The following is a 14114-nucleotide window of genomic DNA, read 5'->3' as shown; positions in this document are numbered from 1 at the left end:
TATAAAGTGGGTGTGAACCTGAAAGGAGGGATTGTAAACAGGGTGCAGCCAAGAGGGCAGCCTCAAGTAGGGATCTGTAGTAAGATCCAGAAGAGCCTGGAGATAATTGGCTCCACGCCACAGGGCCACACCTGCCCAGAATCTGGCAGCTGTAGCCAATTGTGAGAGGAGCCGGGAAATGGGGCTTCAGAGCAGAGAGGATTGGCGCAGGGACTTAAACCGAGACGCGGCAGCGGCAGCCACTTGAGGGGGAGAACCATGCGCATCCCTGCAAGAGAGAGCCACACAGCTTTAGCAGAGTGAAGACTCTCGCGGCCCTGAGGGAGGAGAGAACCACGCAGCTCTGGCAGAGTGGGGACTCCCGTGGCCCGGGGAGAGAGGACCACGTGCCTTTACCAGAGTAGGGACCCCCGCAGCTTTAGGAGATGCGGTGCTCTGGACTGGGCAAAGGGGAAAAGGAAGGAAGGACTGTGTCTGTCTGTGGGTGCTTTAAGGGACTTTAGGATTTTTGGTGGCGACATCAGGTCCCTACTTTAAGTTTGTGTAGCATTAAATAAACGTTTCCTTTCCTTTTCACAAATCTCTGGCATTGAGAGACGTCTGTCCTCTGGTGGTAGACGTAATGGACCCGGGGCTTCTTTCAGTAATAGTATATCGTGTCAGGCCCCCGCTTGTTTGTTCTGTAAGAATAATATGCAATATAATAGAATTCCTTAAAAACTAGGCAAGCAGTCAATCCAAGAGCAAAGAAAGCACAAATGAACATATGGAAAGATGTGTCAACCTCTCTGGTAATCACATAAAAATGCAAAGTAGAACAACAATAAAATACCATCCCATATCTAACAATTAGCAAAAATCAATCATTGATAATCAATAATAAATCCAGTAATACCAAGAACTGGTGGGGCTATTGGGAAATGAATAGCTTTATACAGTTGCCGGCATAGCTAGAAGTTGGTACAACTACTTTGAACAACAATTTTGGAATAACTTTTAAAAAAGCTGTTAATGTGTACAATGTGCCAACCAGAAATGTAGCTTCTAGATGTTTGCCATGGAGCAAAATGTGCTCAATGAAATATGAGCTACACTGACCATTGCAACATGGTTCATAATAAGAAAAAACTAGGGAAAAACAGAAATGTTATCAAATTATATACTTTTTAAATATATACAAATAAACCCCCTTTATATTCTTTATGAATGCATATACAGTGAGAGAGTATATCATGATGCACACCAATGTCAGTATGGGGTGGAGTATGGGAAACCTGTGCCCATGGACAAATTGTTTAACCAATCTTTTCTCAGCTCCTCATCTATTAAATGGGGAATAATAATAGTGAATATGTCATGTGCCTACTGTGTTCATTAAAGGACCTAATGTATGTAAAGGGCTTAGAATAATGGCCAGTATACAGTAAATTTGCTGTTTGTATTACCATTATTATCATTATCATCATCGTTATTGTCATCATCAAGACAATGGTACCTCTGGGAAGGGAGAGGAAGTGATGGAGATAAATTTATAGCTTTATCTTTAAGGAAATATGGCCACATACTAACATATATTAAGCCTGAGTTTAATATGAGTATGTGGCTGAGGGTACTGTAGTATGTGATTATCTATATATAATTCTCTGGACTTTGTTGTGTATTTCAAATAGTTCATATATTAGAAAGGGTTTTTTGGTAAAAAGATAAATAGTCTGTGAAATATGATGGAGAAAATTTAAACTGCCTTGTGTATTGAGTGACGGTGAGGAGAAGTTATCATAGAAACATATTTTTGGATCAATGCTTACAGCCAGCTAACTGCTAGCAACAGCAAGTTACAAGCTAACAGTTAAAGAAGGAAAAGCCAGAGAGCTAAAATTAATTCTTTCTAGGAACATCTGAGTCCCAAAGCAACAGAAAAATGTGCAGAAATGCAGTTTGTACTGAGGACATAAACACAGAGCTCCGAGTAGTGCCAAAGAAATACTGTTACTTGATACAAGTATCTAAAAATAATATGTTTCCTGAGAAAATTATTATAATAACCTATAGAACATTTATTCATTTTTAAATGAATATTTATTGAGCTTCAATTATATATACATATGTATTCTGTCTTTTCACTTGAGGTAGACTTTAGCTATTATTTTAAAAATTGTTTGCATTTATTAATGAATATATCTCACAATAAAGGGCCATGAAGTTATATTCCTAGAAAGATTATCTGTCAGAATGCTTTCAGCAGCCAGTTGCCATAGCCATGTGAAAACAGCCATCTAAATCTTAAACACTGGGGGTTCTCTGTCATCTCTCCTGAGAAGTCTGGAGGTCAGCAGTCTCAGTGTTGATCCAACTGCTCGGCCACATCCCCAAGATTTAGGCCCTGTCTCCTGTCTGTTCTGCCATCCTGTGTACCAGGAATGTTTGCACTGAAGGTCATGAGCTGGCCGCAGCCACTTGGAGCATCATGTCTTCACACAACCAAGCTCAAAGGCAGAGAGCAAGTCGGGAGCAGACTTCGTGGTCATCCCCCATTTTGTGGGGTAGAAAAATCTTTCCCAGAAGCCCCTCAACAGATTGTGTCTTCCACCTCAGTGACCAGAAGTGGGTCACATGGACATTCCTGAGCCACTCATTGGCGAATGGAATTGAGTTGACCATCAGTGTGTTAGACTCATCACTGATGCATCACCTAGGACCGGAACCACCTGCTTTCAGCATGTTATCCCTCTATCTGAACATCTGAGTTATGTTATCAAGGAGGAAAGCCAAAAAGAGGACATGGACAACTTACTTAATGGCAAAGGCAAAGGCAAACAACAGAGAAAACACAGAACCACATGGTGTCTATTTGGTTTTACCCCAGGGAAACACGTGGCTTGTGGCACACACTGTTGTCTGCACTCAATAGTTACTACCCACCTCTTCCTTTGCTGGGGTTCTGGCTTCACGTATGTATTGAGCAGCCAAATGTTTTTCAGAGATTGGGCCCCTTTATGACCTAAGGATGAATCTATATTGGTCTGCACTGACTAGAGTAAATCCATTCCCCTTGCCAGTGAGCAGAGAGGAATAGGACTGTGCTGTGAAGGGAGTCTTCTGTAGAGCTTCTGGGAAGGCACAGAAGGAAGGAGGCCCTCTCTGTGGTCCTGAAGCAGGGCTGTGCCAGGACACCTGTGGGGAAACTACTGCAGCGTCATGCAAGCCTGAAGGGTGAAGGGCTATAGCCACCACAGGAAAAATGGGCCCTGGGTGTGACAGTCAAGGTTCTACATTCATCAACCTTGAAATACCCAACTCCCAGACTTCTTGTAATATGAGATAATAAATTTTCTTCTTTGTTTAGGCCATTTTTATTTGATTATTTTTTACTTGCAGTCAAATCATCCTGATGCTACATGCACACTGAAAAAAATAAAGAGAAACCAATTTAATAAAAGATTTAAAAAGTCTAGATACATAAGAAACAAGAGCACATCTAGCTGCTTTAGATAGGCTCAAATACACAAAATAATCAAGTCTGACAATGCTTATGGAAGACCTTGTGCTAAGCATTTCCCACATCTAAGACATATTTCTGAGTCCCACAGCAAGGCAGCAATTGAGAGTGGGTTAGGGACACAAAAATATAAGATGCATGGTCCTTAAATTCAAGGATCTTACAATACAATTGGAGAGAAAGTTCAATTTAACAGTAAAAATTCTAAATTGTACATCAGTTTTAAAGAGTGGTTCCATTGTGTTCAAGAATAGTACCTATTTTCAACCAAGTAATAAATTGTACCATCACACCATAATATATCAAATATCAGAACCCCTTATTACACAAAAATCTCTAAACCCTAAAGTATATTAGAAAACTCTTTAATTTCATAACATCAATCCTTCTTTTGCAATAGCAACTGACATCTGAATAGATTTACTTTACCCCCGAGCAAACTGAAAATTCATAGAAAAAGATATAATGTCCATTTTTTTTACTTAAAGCATTTTACCATTTATGCATAATCATTATAGACTTGGAATTAGTGAAGTCTAGATTAGTGAGTCTTTGAGTATAGTAATTTCAAATTTGATAGTTTGTCTTTAAGTTTACTGATAAAAAATAAAGCTACCAGAAATGGCGGAGAGTAGGCTGACCTGCTCACACCTGATGTGATACAGTTTGGTATTTGTGGAGAGAGTGCCCAAGGCAAGTAGGATTCCAAGCAGTGGTAAGTGTGCACTCTGCCTGCACAGGCACCCTGAGAGACATGGAGAGTGCTAAGCCTTGGCAGGAAGGCAGCAACCCAGATGTAAAATACATCAGCTCTGAATGTGTTTACCAGAGCATAAATTTATTAAAACCCCATTTTAGACCATAAAGCAAATGCATCAATAAAGCAGCAGCTCTCACCAGCTAAGCCAGGTTTGTTTTGTGTTTTGTTGCAATATTTTTTAAAAAAAATAAAAGTGTGCATGATTAGCTTTAAAAGAAGTGCCTCAAGCACCAGTCCTACAATGGGTGGTAACAAAGTGAGGGGGCTGCCCATTGCCAAGTGGCCGATGGTGGCCTTTTTCACAGACCAACAGAAAGTCTTTCACTGTGGCTGTGTGCTGTATTTTCCTTTTCAGAAACTAGCAAGTACCAACTTGTCCCATAAACAGAAACTCTTCACTAATAGAGGGTTGTTATTTTGGCTGAATCCTAAATGGAAGACTTTAATTGGATTAGAAAGAGGAAGGGAAAGGCAGGTGGAGGGCAAAAGAAGTTTCAAGAACAGGAGAGCACTTTGACTTCTAAAACTTCTTCATCAGACCAAGCACCATCTACAGGAACTACCTGTACCCCACTTTTTATGGGATTCTTCAATCCCAGAGGAGGGCATGACATTGATTTTTAAATATGTATCTTTCAATGTCAAGGTCATGAAACTCAAGGAAAGATGGAGTAACTCACACATTGGAAGAGACTCAGATGTAAAAACTAAATGCAATGTGGTATCCTGGATTGAATCCTAGAGAAAAAAAATCACCTTAATGGAAAGACTGGAGAAATCCAAATAAAGTTGGTAGTTCAGTTAATAGCATCATATCATGTTAATTTCTTGTTTTTGATGGCTGTATTATGGTTATATAAGGTATAACCAGTATAGTTTATAATACAGAGAAACACTGTGTATATCTTTATAGTACATTTTTATTTTTCCTGGACATTAAAATTCACTGCATAAGGCCAAATTTATTTCATTTTTAAAAGATTTTATTTATTTTTAGAGAAAGGGGAAGGGAAGGGAGAGAAACATCAATGTGTGGTTGCCTCTCGCGTGCCCCCAACCAGGGACCTGACCTGCAACCCAGGCATGTGCCCTGACTGGGAATCAAACTAGCGACTCTTTCCTTCACAATCCAGCGCTCAATCCACTGAGCTACACCAGCTAGGGCCATAAGGCCAAATTTAAAAGTAATACATTGTTCATGCAATTATTGTCTGTGTGACAGAAATGCAGTATGTTTTTCTACAGTGAAAATGATGTTGGTGGAATGAATATGGCCTTTAGAACTTAATATCAGCTACTTTGAAGAAATCCAGGGAACTCATTTGACTTTACTTGATGGTAAACATGATGTCCAGTGCTGGGCTATATGCTCACTGTCTCTCAAGGGAGATTGGTGGGCATGAGGAGAAAATTTATATCACTAACCATGCTGTTTCTCATTACCACTTTCCACATGTCAGTCTATTTACCAGCAATGTTCTTCTAGAGAACCAGAGTTTTGGGAAGCCAAGAGGCAGGGCACAGAGGTTATGAGGAAGTCAGAGCTATGTGCCGTGGGTTCCTAGCCTTATATACAAAAGAAGAGCCGTTCTTCAACCTATACTTTGTAGGGTGAGTTTCCCACATGTGAGTTCACTTGTAAAAAAAAGTTCTGTTGCATAAATTTGGCCATGAGGACAGGAAAACGCTCTTTTTAATGTTTAATCTTTATCATGGAAAGTCACAAACACAAAAATAGAATGGTTCAGTAAATCCCCATCATTCAGCTTCAGCAATTATCAACACCTTACCATTCTTTTTTTAAAAGATTTTATTTATTTATTTTTAGAGAGGTAAGGGAGGGAGAAGGAGAGAGAGAGAGAAACATCAATGTGCGGTTGCTGGGGGCCGTGGCCTGCAACCCAGGCATGTGCCCTGACTGGGAATCGAACCTGTGACACTTTGGTTCACAGCCTGCGCTCAATCCACTGAGCTATGCCAGCCAGGTACACCTTACCATTCTTGTTTCATCAATACCATAATCATTCCTCCACTATATGCTCCTCAGGATTATTCTGCAGTAAATCCAAGACATGACATCCCTTTATCTGTCAATATTTCTATAGGTATCTCTAAAAATTTTTATAAAAAACATAACCACATGAAATCACAAAAAAGTAACAGAACTACAAATACTGCATGATTTCATTTACATGAGATACTCAGACAAGTCAAAGTTGTAGAGACACAGTAGAATGATGGCTGCCAGGGGCTGGGCAAGCAGGGAAATAGGGAATTAGTGTTTAATGTGTATAGAGTTTCCGTTTTACAAGATGAAAAGAGCTATGAAGATGAATGGTGTTGAAGGTTGCACAACACTGTGAATGCCACTGAACTGTACACTAAACAGTGATCAACAAGGTAAATTTTGTTATATGTATTTTACCACAATAAAGGAAGAACAAAAACATCTATATAAAATGACTGCAATAGTTTTATCAGTAATGCCCCATCAAATATATAGGAAGTATTCAAATTTCCCCAATTACTTATAATTGCTTTTACAGTTAGTTTACTTAATCAAGATCCACACTTTACATTTGGTTCTTATGTCTCTTCATTTTCATATAATCTTAGGATCTGCAGAATTTTTCATTTTTGGGGTTTTACTGATCACATCCTTGTGGAGCCATGCAGCACATTCTTTGGGCTATGGGCCTTCTACTTGCTCCCTCCCCTGAAGATTTTCTTCTGTTGATAGCTTCTGTTCTGGGTCTGGTTGTGCTGAATGCACCCCATTAGTGACTTCATTCATTGCTATGGCTTTACTCCAGCCCACTGGAGATCTACACACTCAGCTGCCTAGTGGAAACCTTGACCTCCAACATCAACAAGTATGTCCAAAACAGAGTTCCTGCCTTCTCTCCTTTCTTTTACCTAACTTTCAGCCCTCTATGTGCTTCCTTCTCTCCAGTGACTAGAACCACAGTCTGCACAGGGTGCCATGTAGGACTCCTCCCTCTCCTTCAACTCCTCTACCCCAGCCATCCCAAGCCCTGTTAACTCTGCCTAGGCCATCTAATGCATCCTGATCTGCCCATCTCCAATGCCAACACTTTAGGTGGTGACTGGTATCACTTACCTGGATCTTATTTTTTATCACATGTCTGGATTGTTTTAATAGTCCCCTAACCAGTTTTGCTGTCACAATTCTCATCATATTTCAAATTATTTTTTCATTCCACATTGAAAATTGTCTTTGTATTATAAAACAAATCTGATCACATTGCTTTGCTGCTTTGAACCCTTCAGTGGTTCTCCATGTTCTAGAGTAAAATCCCAACTGTTGAATATGGAAAGGCCCTTAGAAACTGGACCCTTCATACCTTTTCAGACTCACTTCTCCCCTACTTCCTCCATATCCTTCACATTACAACCCTGCCATTAAGGGCTCTTTCTTCAGTCATGCCCCCAGGCTCTGTGCCTCTCCCCACTGTCCTCACACCTTCTTCCCCTCACTTGTTTTAAGCCTACTTGTGTTTAGAATCTTACTTGTTACATGCCTTCAGTTGCCTTCACTGTGACTACTACCACCCCACCCCCGGAAAGATGATGCTACCTGTTCCTTTTCAACACTCTCATAAGCCCTGATTTTAGCCCTAACAGCACTGTTTGTACCCCTACCTACACAGGAATTTCTTTAAGAGCACATCTTGTTCCTTTTGTATGCACGGGACCTGACAACAGCCTAGCACATAGTAAACAATCAATTGACTAAATTGATAAAAGAATAAAGGATTAAATGATTCAATCAATGGGTAAAAATGTTCATATAAATAAATGGTCTAAGCATACCAAAAGCAGGCTGGATGATGCTGATTTTGAAAAATTTCAATCAATGAAGTCTTTTAATATAAATTACACAGATTCATTCAGTACCCATCCTTTATTCATTATTATCTTTCATGGTGAGGCTTTCTTTATTGCAACAAAGGAAAATTATCTCCAAAGCATTTCCCAGGTAAATGGTGAAGTTCGAACAAGGGGCATAGAATCTTATGATAACTCTTTTGTGAGTACAGAAGATTAAAGATCTTGAGAACATTCTGGAGACAATTTCAATTTTTTTTTAAAAAATCATTTGCAATGTTATATTATTTTCTCTCACATAACAAAAGTGTGCAATAGTCCCCTTTGTAGGATATTTCTACTAATGTAGCATTTCCACGACTATTTATAATGCATTTTTCTATGTAAACGAAAATATGCCCTCTTTTTAAAACTAGTAGTCAGTGCACATAAAAAGATTTTTATTCCTAAAATTGTCCATACTACTCATGTTTATATTCTCTTTTAACAGATATGCTTGAGTTGTCTTTTGACATGTCAATAATACAGCTATAAAATTTTGGTTCTTTGGAGACTGATGTACAATGAGAGCCTCCCCATCGTGCCCATTGTGACCTCTCTGGTACTCAACGTAATATAAAATAGAGACTGCGCTGGCCTGCAGAGCTTAGAAATTGACCTTAGAGTGGCCACTATCACCCTGGGAGTTCATGATGTGCTTCTTTAAGCCCAGTTCTAAGGAATAAACATTGAAAGTTTATATATGTTATTTAGTCCCATCAGAAAAAAAAGAGCCTTCATTAGCCCTCCTTCACTATCCCCTTTCCTTTCATGACAATGCATCTTCCATAAGGATCTCTGGGCATAAGCAGGAGAGAAAATCTGCAGATTTCCCATTAAACCCCAGTTCTAGATAGTATATCCAAATTGCATTTGTTTTAGCAAAAAAAATTAATAATTTACTTTTTCACCAGTGAAAACTGTACATTTTTACACAAATTTAATTTTATCAAATATATACACATCTACAGAACTTTCACTCAACAGCAACTCTGCAGGCAGTAGAACATGCAAATACTAAAATGTGTTTATTAACCAAATAAGAGCTGAAGGCTCTGCCTCAGCTAGACTATTTATATAGATATATGTTTATACATACATAAAAATTTCTTTACCCTCTAAATCTAACAGTAGCTTTAAAAACACAAAAGAAAACACACCTATATCATTGTATTTAAACTGACTCAACCATATAATTTTCTGTTTTAATTTCAGTGGGGGTTGCTATGCTTTCGTCCATGCAAACTGGGACATACATACAGTGTCAGGCCGATATGGACAGTACATCCACAGGCATCCCACCTAGTGAAGTCAGAGGCCCTCAGTGTGCATTGGTTAATTGGCAACTTGAATACCACCATCCAGGCAAAGTTCTTCCAGGTTCCAGAGGTTCTAACACTCCTTCCAAATTCAGCTGGAGCAATGGCAAAAACAGCCATAAACATCCTAGCATTTGTGAGAAAAGGCAAGCAGCAAATAAGAGGTGAAGAGGACTAGCCCTCATTAATTAGTCATAGCCCAATAAACAGCCAAGCCTGGAGGCATCCTAAAATAGAAGTTAAAATCTTAATTCAGTTATTTGCATTACACTTAAGGTGATAAAGTTATCTGTGAGTACAGTTAATCCACATCTTATTCATGGTGATATGCAATTTTGAAACTGACATTATTTTCTAAGTAGTCTATCATTGCTATTTTGATTTCTTCCTTGCCCCAGGTTATTCTAAAAGTTCTACATTGCCAAGAAATTTTCTTTTTGTGTGTTTTTAATTGCATTAAAATTTTAAATGTTACTGGGTGAAAAAAAAGTGAAGGGATTAGCCAAAGAACATATATGCATGATCCTTGGACACAGACAAAAATGTGGGTATTGCTGGGGGCAGTTGGTGGGGACTGGGTGGAAGTGGGCAAAGGCGGGGAAGCAGGGACAACTGCAATAGCATAAACAATAAAATAGAATTAAATAATTATATAAATAAATAAAACTGAAAGTTTTATTGCATTTTGTGCCTGTATAATTCCTAAAACATGGAATTTATAAAATAAAATTGTGGCTTCTAATATGATTAATATTTGTAAATATTTCATGATAATTATGTAGTGTCTTCCAAGAATTTGCTTCTTGGTTGTTTTCAGTCTTTCTTGACCATAATAACCATCATAACTTCAATATCAACATTGTATTCTTTCATTATGCTTCACCATTTCTTTTGTGCAATAGTTTCTTATTCTTGAATTCTTTACTATAATTCATTTCTAGTAGGCAGGACATTTTCAGGTCATATTTTTTCTGGGGTGGGCATGTATGAGGTATATTTTCTGAATCCTTAGATATATATAAGAATGCCTCTATTAAATTTACACATTAAAAGTATGGGCCTGATATAAAATTTTGTGGTTACTTTTTTCCTGCACATTATATTTTAATTACTTAATTATCCTCTGGTATTTATCCTGCTTGATTTTTTCCTGTTATATTTAAATTCATTGAAATTAATTTTTTAAAATGTTTATTGATTTGATAGAGTGAGAGAGACAGAGAGAGAAAGAGAGAAAGAAACATCAAGGAGAGAGAGAAACATCTGTATTTATTAGTTGCCTCCCACAGGTGCCTCAACTAGGGTTGGAACCCAACCTGGGTAGGTTCCCTGACCGAGAATCAAATCCCCAACCTTTAGGTGTATAGGATGATGGTCTAAGCAACTGAGCCACACTGGCAAGGCAACATTTAAAACATTTTATTTTAGATAATTTACATTTATTTTCATTAAGTTTCCCTGACATTTAGTTTGCCCTTTGATTTAAATATCTAAATCTTTCTCCTGTAAAAAAAAAACTTATGCATAGTATTTTTATTATTACCTCTCTTGCCTGCTTTGTTCTTTCCTACTGGAAATATTTTTGTGTGTATATGAGATCTTAATTTTCTCTTCAGAGAATCCCTCTTCCATAACCCAATTTTATTAGCAGTTTGTTTTCAGGGAAAAAAATGAGAGGAAGTACAAAGAGTTTCCACATGCCCCCCCCACAATCCTCCCAATAGCCACTATTGTTAATATCTTGAGTTAGTGTGATACATTTGTCACAGTCCATGAGCCAATATTAATAGATATTAACTCAAGTCCATAGTTTACATTAGGATTCACTCTTGGTGTACATTCTACAGGTTGTGATCAATGTGTAATGACATGTCTTCACCATTACACTACCCAGAAGCTAATAGCTTCACCTTCTTAAAAATCGCCAGTGCTCTACTTATTCATCCCACTCCTCCATGCCCCTAACCCTTGGCAATCTGTAATCATTTTATTGTCACCATAGCTTTACCTTTCCCAGAATGTCATATGATTGGAATTATACAGTATGTTGCCTTTTCAAATTGCCTTTTCTTTCACTTGGCAATACACCTTTAAAATATTTCTGTGTCATCCTGGCCGGTGTGGCTCTCAGTTGGTTGCTTGTTGTCCTACAAACTGAAAGGTCCCGATTGCTGCTCAGGGCACATACCTGGGCTGCGGGTTTGATCCCCAGCTGTGTGTGTTTCAGCGTATATGAAAAGGGAATTAGTCCACATTTCTCCCCCTCTCTCCCTGTCTCTCTGAGCTCTTGCCCTTCCTCTCTCTCTAAAAAGCAATGAAAAATATCCTTGAGTGAGAATTTAAAAATAAAAGATTTCTCCATGTTTTCTGTGACTTGATAGCTCATTTCTTTTCATTGCTGAGCAATATTCCATGGTCTGAATATACTATTGTTTGTTTATTCATTCAGATATTCAAGAACACCCTTGTTGCTTCTAAGTTTTGACAATTATGAATGCAAGTGCTATAAACATTTGTGTGCATGTTTTTGTGTGGATGCAAGTTTTTGGTTCATTTGTGTAAATAGCAGGGAGCACAGTTGCTGGATCATATGAGTATACAGGATGGAGCAAAAGTAGGTTTGCAGTTGTTTGTATGGAAAATAATACAATAATTAATAAATATTAGTACAAGAATAAACTCTGGGTTTGCCATACCCACAGCAACGGTAAACCTATGTTTGGCCACCCCTGTATTTAGTTATATAGGAGACTGCCAAACTGTTCTTCCAAAGTGGTCACATCATTTTGCATTCCAACAGCAATGACTAAGAATTCCTGTTGCTCCACATCCTCATAGCATTCAATGTTGTCAGTGGTTTTCGATTTTCACCATTCTAACAGGTATATAGCAGGATGTCCTCAACATGTAGCAGCAGTTTCAATGTACATTTTCCTGGTAACATAAGATGCTGAGCATTGTTTCCCATGCTTTTTGCCATTCATATATCTTCTTTTTTATTGTTTACACTATTACAATTGTCTCCATTTTTCCCCTTTTTTCTACCTCCACCCTGCCCCTGCTCCAGCCTCCCTCATGCTATCACCACACTGTCATTCCTATCCAAGGGTCAGGCCTTGGAGTTCTTTGACTAATCCCTTTACCTACTTTTTTCTAGTCTCCCCTTCCAACCCCCTTCTGGCAGCTGTCAGTCTGTTCATATATCTGTGCTTCTGCTTTTATTTTGTTTGTTAGTTTATTTTCTTCATTAGATGCCACCTATAAGTGACATCATGTGGTATTTGTCATTCTCTGACTGGCTTATTTCACTTAGAATAATAATTTCTGGGTTCATCCATGCTGTTGCAAAAGGTAAGATTTCCTTCTTTTTTACTGTCATGTAGTATTCTATTGTATAAATGTACCACAGCTTTTTTATCTACTCATCTACCGATGGACATTTGGGCTGTTTCCAGACCTTGGCTATTGTAAATGATGCTGCTATGAACATAAGGTTGCCTATATTCTTTTGAGTGAGTGTTTTGATATTCTTAGGATATATTTCCAGAAGTGGAATTCCTGGGTCAAAAGGCAGTTTTATTTTTAATTTTTTGAGGAAGTTCCATACTATTTTCCACAGTGGCACACCATTTTGCATTCCACCAACAGTGCATAAGGATTCCCTTTACTCCACATCTTTGCCAATACTTGATTTTATATTTATTGACAGTAACTTCTTCTTTAATTGTCTGTTCAGATCTTTCTGTCCATTTTTAATGAATTATCTAATTTTTTAATTGTAAGAGTTCCATGTACATTTTGGATACCAGTTCTTTATCTGATACATGTTTCACAAAGATTTTCTTCAGGTCTATTCTTGTCCTTCTGTCTTCTTAACAGTGTTGTTTGTTTGTTTGGTTGGTTGGTGGGGCAGAAATTCTAATATTTCAGTCTGTGATGCATTTCGAGTTGACTTTTGTGAAAGGTATAAAGCCTGTGTCTAGAATCTTTTTTCTTTTTTTGCATGTGAATGTTCAGTTGTATCAGCACTATTTTTTACATTTTTTTCAATAATTTTCTTCAATTTAGTCTGTCTATGAGTTCTAGGAGAACTCGAAGTTTTCCTCCAAGTCACTGACTTAATATTCTGTACCCTCAAGTCTGCTGTTTCTTGTTTGTGTTGGTTTTTTATTGATTATTTCTAGTTCACTATTTGCTTTTCATTTGAGTCTTCCTTATTTCAAATTGTTTTTGGTGAGTAAACAACAATCTCTCCAATTTTCTTTGAGAAAATGAACCAAAGGTTTTTGTAATTTAAACATGTATATATAAATTGGGCGAGCACGCATTCTATTGAAAGAGTTTATACCTATTGTCCTCTCAGTTATTAAAAGCTAAATATAGAATATTTAATGTTCAAAAGTATTCCAGTTTGGACAATAAATTGTTTACTCTCCATATAAAAGTTATGTTTCCCGAAGTTGTTTTAACTGAGTCTTGTTTTCATTATGAGTCTCTTCAGAGTTTTTATGGCTAAAAGAAATAATTTTCACCATTTTTTTACTCATTTCACACATGATGTTATTTAACCCTCATAACAACCCTACAAGTTAGAACTATCATTATCTTCCTGAGGAAACTGATACTCAGAGTTTGAGGAAGTGGGCCG

At 37.8% G+C, this 14114-nt stretch overlaps 1 long non-coding RNA gene across 1 annotated transcript; it reads right to left on the bottom strand.

Moving 5' to 3' along the window:
* Positions 1 to 966: 966 nt before the first annotated feature.
* Positions 967 to 9913, bottom strand: LOC118502308. Its single transcript, XR_004905018.1, has 3 exons — positions 9306 to 9913; positions 6702 to 6709; positions 967 to 1005 (listed from the first exon to the last, which is right to left on the bottom strand). It is a non-coding gene; the product is annotated as an uncharacterized LOC118502308 (long non-coding RNA).
* Positions 9914 to 14114: the final 4201 nt, after the last annotated feature.

This window comes from Phyllostomus discolor, chromosome 8, assembly GCF_004126475.2.
Source record: "Phyllostomus discolor isolate MPI-MPIP mPhyDis1 chromosome 8, mPhyDis1.pri.v3, whole genome shotgun sequence".
NCBI classification, from domain to species: domain Eukaryota; kingdom Metazoa; phylum Chordata; class Mammalia; order Chiroptera; family Phyllostomidae; genus Phyllostomus; species Phyllostomus discolor.
The sequence above is the reverse complement of the archived record's forward strand: the minus strand, read 5'-3'. Positions and strand labels throughout refer to the sequence as shown.